The following is a 5,935-nucleotide window of genomic DNA, read 5'->3' on the forward strand; positions in this document are numbered from 1 at the left end:
CGTTTTAGAATGCCCCACACGAGGAAGCATCAGCTCCACGTCGACTTTATCCATACCTTTTAGCATCTTGTATACCTCAATTAGATCTCCCCTCATTTAGAGAGTATAGGCCTCAACTGTTCAATCTTTCCTCATATGACAAACCCCTCATCCCTGGAATCAATCTAGTGAACCTCCTCCGAACTGCCTCCAATGCCACTACATCTTTCCTCAAATAAGGGGACCAAAACTGTACACAATACTCCAGGTGCGGTCTCACCAATGCCTTGTATAATTGCAACAACACTTCCTTACCCTTATACTCTATTTCTTTAGTTAGAATTGCCAACATTCCATTCGCTTCCTTTCGTTTTCTGCGATTCATAAACAAAGACCTCCAGATCCCTCTGTTTTGGGCCTGCCTTTCTGTTAGCTCATTACCAGCCCCAGGTAGTTGCCGTCCATCCCCTACCTGGGAAGCTTGTACTCCACGAGTCAGATGGGGAGGCCAATGATGATTTCCACGTGGGGGTTGTGCCATTTTTCTTTCCCTCCTCCTCTCAGTTGCCCCTGCCAAGCTCCCTGGCTACCCAAAGACCCGGCCTGTTGAATGCTCTGCTGGATGCTCTCCCCACCCTCCATCCACAACTCCTCCGGGGTATTATCTTGTGTTCTCACCCATTTAAAGAGCTACGTTTCCACTCCCTGTTCCTCATCAGGTACCTCGCGTCCTTCATGAATAAAATTCCAGCCCCTTAATCTCAGCTCTTGATGCTTTGACCCTTGTTACTGTCGTGGCCTCCTTTGGCCCTGTTCAACCAATTCATTGTGTCCCTATGTTGATATTGGCCAGTTCCTCTTTCCTGTAGTCTTCACTTCAGAACGGGGAGTCATTCCTTTAGCCACCGCCATTCTCATGGCCAACATCTCTTCACCGTTCCTCCTTTTCCTTCATTTCCCCCAAATTTTCCTCCATCTATCCCATAATCCATTCTGTTTATTGTTCATTCCACCCATTTTCAATTGTCCAACCAGGCAAACTTTCAGCGGTGGCATGGATGCACTGTGGTTAGCACTGCTGCTTCAGAGCACCAGGCACCCGGGCTCGATTCCGGTCTTGGGTGACTGTCTGTGTGGCGTTTCCACATCCTCCCCGTGTCTATGTGGGTTGCCTCCGGGTGCTCCGGTTTCCTCCCACAGCCCAAAGATATGCAGGTTAGGTGGATTGGCCATGATAAATTGCTCCTCAATGTCCACAAGGATTGGATTGGATTGGATTTGTTTATTGTCACGTGTCCCGAGGTACAGTGAAAAGTATTTTTCTGCGAGCAACTCAACAGATCATTAAGTACATGGGATGAAAAGGGAATAAAAGAAAATACATAATAGGGCAACACAACATATACAATGTAACTACATATGCACTGGCATCGGATGAAGCATACAGGGTGTAGTGTTAATGAAGTCAGTCCATAAGAGGGTCATTTAGGAGTCTGGTAACAGCAGGGAAGAAGCTGTTTTTGAGTCTGTTCGTGCGTGTTCTCAGACTTCTGTATCTCCTGCCCGATGGAAGAAGTTGGAAGAGTGAGTAAGCCGGGTGGGAGGGATCTTTGATTATACTGCCCGCTTTCCCCAGGCAGCGGGAGGTGTAGATGGAGTTAATGGACGGGAGGCAGGTTCGTGTGATGGACTGGGCGGTGTTCACGATTCTCTGAAGTTTCTTGCGGTCCTGGGCCGAGCAGTTGCCATACCAGGCTGTGATGCAGCCCGATAGGATGATGCATCTGTAAAAGTTAGTAAGAGTCAATGTGGACATGCCGAATTTCCTTAGTTACCTTTATAGGCTGGCGGCCTAGGTAGGTTGTTCTTTCGGAAGGTCGGTGCAGACTCAATGGGCCGACTGGCCTCCTTCTGCACTGTGGGGATTCTATGATTCTATAATTCCAACACAATAAGTACTGCTTACCCGCAAGTTATTTTAAGAATAGATGGGCAGTGTAGGTAGATAGGCCACGCTAAATTGCCCCTCAATTGGAAAAAAATTATTGGGTACTCTAAACTTATTTAAAAGAAAGTTTGACCGGAGGTGCGTGGAGTTCTACCCAGGGTCCTGACAAATATTCACCTTTCAACAACTGGAAGCTTGCATGCGGGTAAATTGACCGTTATACTGCCTCCATTTGCAACCATGACTACACTTCAAGATGACCTCCTTGGCTGTAAAGTGCTCACTGCGGTTGGGAATGATGCCGGAGAAAATGCAAATCATCCTTCCCCCTGTTTAAAAGAAATGTTGTCATTTCCTCTGTCTTTTTTTCTTGTTTGGTATCAAAGGTGATTTAAGTACACTGTGTAAAGAAGCTTAATCAAAGACTCTATGCTTTTGATCTTTTAACGTGTGAGCGATGTCGCTTTCTCGACAGAGCTCCAGCTTGTAGTTTTAACCTCACCACTATTCTTAGAATTCCCCCATACCAAAAAAAGGATCAATTTATTCTAAATGGTGAGCAGGGATTCTCACTCCCCGAATCCTACACAGACTTTGGCGAGTGCTATTCGGGTCAAACCAGTGTTTCAAGTTATCCCCCAGTATAACCCGTATCTTCGTAGACGAATTTTATTTACTTACCACTTAGTAACTTACACACGGGTCCGGCTTGCTGAGTGAAGTAAAGTAAACTTTCTAAAGAAAATAATAAGCACTCTTTCAGGTTATCAATTTGAACTTAACTTTATTTTCAAGTTAAAAGAGAATAACTACTTTTACAGAAAGGTAAAAAGATCTTTTCTTGTTCGGACCAGTTGCAGACTTTTAAGTCTCTCTTGACAAGTTTTTTTTAACTTTTGGTCTTCTGCTCACTTCTCTGGGCTGCTCGGTCTTCAGATGCTGCTTGTCCCATAACCGAGGAAGATTCTCTCTATCTGCTCATTTTCCCCAGTTTTTATAGCAGTTTGGGGCCCCTTAACCTCTGCACCTGGCACCGTTCAGACTGCCTGCTTGACAGTTTGAAGGCTAGGTTTTATCGGTTTAGAAGCGTGACGCTACTTTAATAGCGACAGCGCAGCATCATCATCACCAGATCGCCATTCCAGACTGGAATTTTCTCGCTTTTCTTGACATGTAATTAATTTGTCTGTGTCTTAGTTAGCACTATTTTGGATTTTTGTCTTTTTTAATGAGTTTTCTCAGATTCGACCTGGGTCATCTTTGGGTTAAGCTAATATCATGTTAGGGTTATCCCCTCTGACTCTAACTTTATCTGCTTTGGCCATCTTCTAAAAGGTTTTAACTTCAAAAATGATGTACGTGATAGTGTAACCTTGTCACCTTCTAGTTTTCTTAATTTATAAACCTGGGGCGAAATTCTCCCCCAACGGCGCGATGTCCGCCGACTGGCACCCAAAACGGCGCCAATCAGACGGGCATCGCGCCGCCCCAAAGGTGCGGAATGCTCCGCATCTTTGGGGGCCGAGCCCCAACATTGAGGGGCTAGGCCGGCGCCGTAGGGATTTTCGCCCCGCCAGCTGGCGGAAATGGCGTTTGTTTCCCCGCCAGCTGGCGCGGAAATGACATCTCCGGGCGGCGCATGCGCGGGAGCGTCAGCGGCCGCTGACAGTTTCCCGCGCATGCGTAGTGGGGAGAGTCACTTCCGCCTCCGCCATGGTGGAGGCCGTTGCGGAGGCGGAAGGGAAAGAGTGCCCCCACGGCACAGGCCCGCCCGCGGATCGGTGGGCCCCGATCGTGGGCCAGGCCAACGTGGGGGCACCCCCCCGGGGTCAGATCGCCCCGCGCCCCCCCCCAGGACCCCGGAGCCCGCCCACGCCGCCTTGTCCCGCCGGTAAATACCTACTTTAATTTACGCCGGCGGGACAGGCAATTTCTTGGCGGGACTTCGGCCCATCTGGGCCGGAGAATTGAGCAGGGGGGCCCGCCAACCGGCACGGCCCGATTCCCACCCCCGCCGAATATCCGGTACCGGAGACTTCGACGGGGGCGGGGGCGGGATTCACGGCGGCCAACGGCCATTCTCCGACCCGGCGGGGGGGGTCGGAGAATGATGCCCCAGTTGTTTCACTTTATTACCAGTGTCAGCAACTTTTCACACTTAACCGTTGTTCCTTATCTTATACTTTAGATTCTGGCTGCTTTTCTTAATTGTTCAATAAAATAATTCATTGCTTAAAGATTTGTGAAGCACTGTTCCCCTTCATATAACTTTCAGAGTTTTTAAGTCAATCGAATGTCTTTTCTAACTTGTAAATTAAAATGAAGCTCCTATCTGTTTTCTTCCCTGTCTGTGAAGTTCGTCTGCTTTCAAAACAGGCTGCTGTTAACCCTTTGTGGGACTTCTCCCTTTCATCAAAAAGCCTCCGGCATTCTCAGTGTTACTTTCATGTTTCAAACGTCGTATTCTTCCGGGTTTTCACAACAAGCGATGTTCTTGCAGAGACTCCAACAGCCACGGATGAAGTGCTCAGACTTGGCGAGATTCGATTAAACCCAGGAGGTCTCCCCCAGGGATTAACGCACAGAAACAGATGGTAGCAAGCTTCATGTAAAGCTGGAGCCGAGCTGAACTCTTCAAGCTGGTGCAGTTCTCAAACGTAAAAATTAATTCTCGGGAAGAGGGCGGTGCTGGCTGTTGTGTTCTGCTTCTTCGTGTAGCATTAGCTGCTTCCTTGATGTGTACTCTGACAAAGGAAGCTCCCGACTCGGAGATAGATTTAACACATTTATTGAACAGTTAACAATTCTCCTACTTGGATTCGACTCTCCTGCTAATCTAACTATAGTAACTCGATCTAACTAACCAGTCTGCTCTAATCCATGTGGTGGGTGTGATGCTTCCCTGATCTGCCCCTGTCTCTCTGAGTGTCGCCTATGGAAAGAGGAAGAGCATGTGTGCCCTGTCCTTTTATATGGGTAGCCCCCTTGTGTCACCTCTGGGTGTGTCTTGAATGCTCATTGGTCATGTCCTATCTTACTGACCTATTGGTTGAATGTCTGTGTGTTATGATGTCTCTGGTGCTCCCTCTAGTGTTTACCTAGTCCTAGTGCATCTACATTAACCCCTTGTGTATCTACAGCGATGCATATCACCACACGGGCATACCCCGGCATTTATTGCCCATCCATATTGAGAAAGGGACGCTGCAGTCTGTGCGGTTGAAGGTGCTGCCGCAGCCCGATGAGGTAGACAATGCCGAGCTCACAACCGAGGTTTTTGACCCAACGAGGATGAGGAAATGGCCGATACATGTCCAGGTTGGATCGGAGGGTAATTAGGGGGTGTTCTGAATTGAGGGCTGGCAGTCCAGAGTAGCACTGAGGAGGTGCAACCCTGGCTGAGGTGCTGTCTTTCCGATGAGATGTTACACCGAGGCTGCATCTGTCTGCCCAGGTAGCTGTAAACGATCATCATTGCGGGAGGCAGTACTATGTCCACTAGTAACCCAGAGACCCATGGATCCAGGTTCAAATCCTGCAGATGATGAAATTTGAGTTCAATAGAAATCTGGAAATAAAAGCCGAATGATGACCTGGTCATCTGCTTTACTTTGCAGAAGGAAATCTGCTGTCCTTACCCGGCCTGGCCTACATCTGACTCCAGACTCACAGTCTATTAACGGCCCTCTGGCCATGTTCAAGGGCAATAAATACTGGTCCAGCCAATGAATGAAAAGAGAGACTAGAATTATGGGCAGGATTCTCCGTTTGGGAGACTGTGCTCGCCCCTCGGAGACGAACTGCCCACTGATTTGCGCTCACGCTGCAGAGTTATGCCTGGCGGGGATTGCGAGCGACCAGGGCATCGGAATGGGACCGGCACCACCTCTTTTTGCCCGACACTGGATTCTCTGCCGCTTTGCGAATACGGCCACTGGCGGCAGGCAGCCGAGAAGCCAGCCCTGTATCTCTCAATCAACACCACTAGGAAAAAAAACAGATTTGTAT

The 5,935-nt window shown here is 48.5% G+C and overlaps 1 long non-coding RNA gene across 1 annotated transcript; it reads right to left on the reverse strand.

Annotated features, from left to right (window-relative positions):
* Nucleotides 1–1,246: 1,246 nt before the first annotated feature.
* LOC140403760 (uncharacterized) lies at nucleotides 1,247–3,366 on the reverse strand. The gene is made up of 2 exons (XR_011938411.1): nucleotides 2,609–3,366; nucleotides 1,247–1,763 (listed from the first exon to the last, which is right to left on the reverse strand). It is a non-coding gene; the product is annotated as an uncharacterized lncRNA (long non-coding RNA).
* Between the last annotated feature and the right edge of the window lie 2,569 nt (nucleotides 3,367–5,935).

This window comes from Scyliorhinus torazame, chromosome 29, assembly GCF_047496885.1.
Source record: "Scyliorhinus torazame isolate Kashiwa2021f chromosome 29, sScyTor2.1, whole genome shotgun sequence".
In the NCBI taxonomy this organism is placed as follows: Eukaryota; Metazoa; Chordata; class Chondrichthyes; order Carcharhiniformes; family Scyliorhinidae; genus Scyliorhinus; species Scyliorhinus torazame.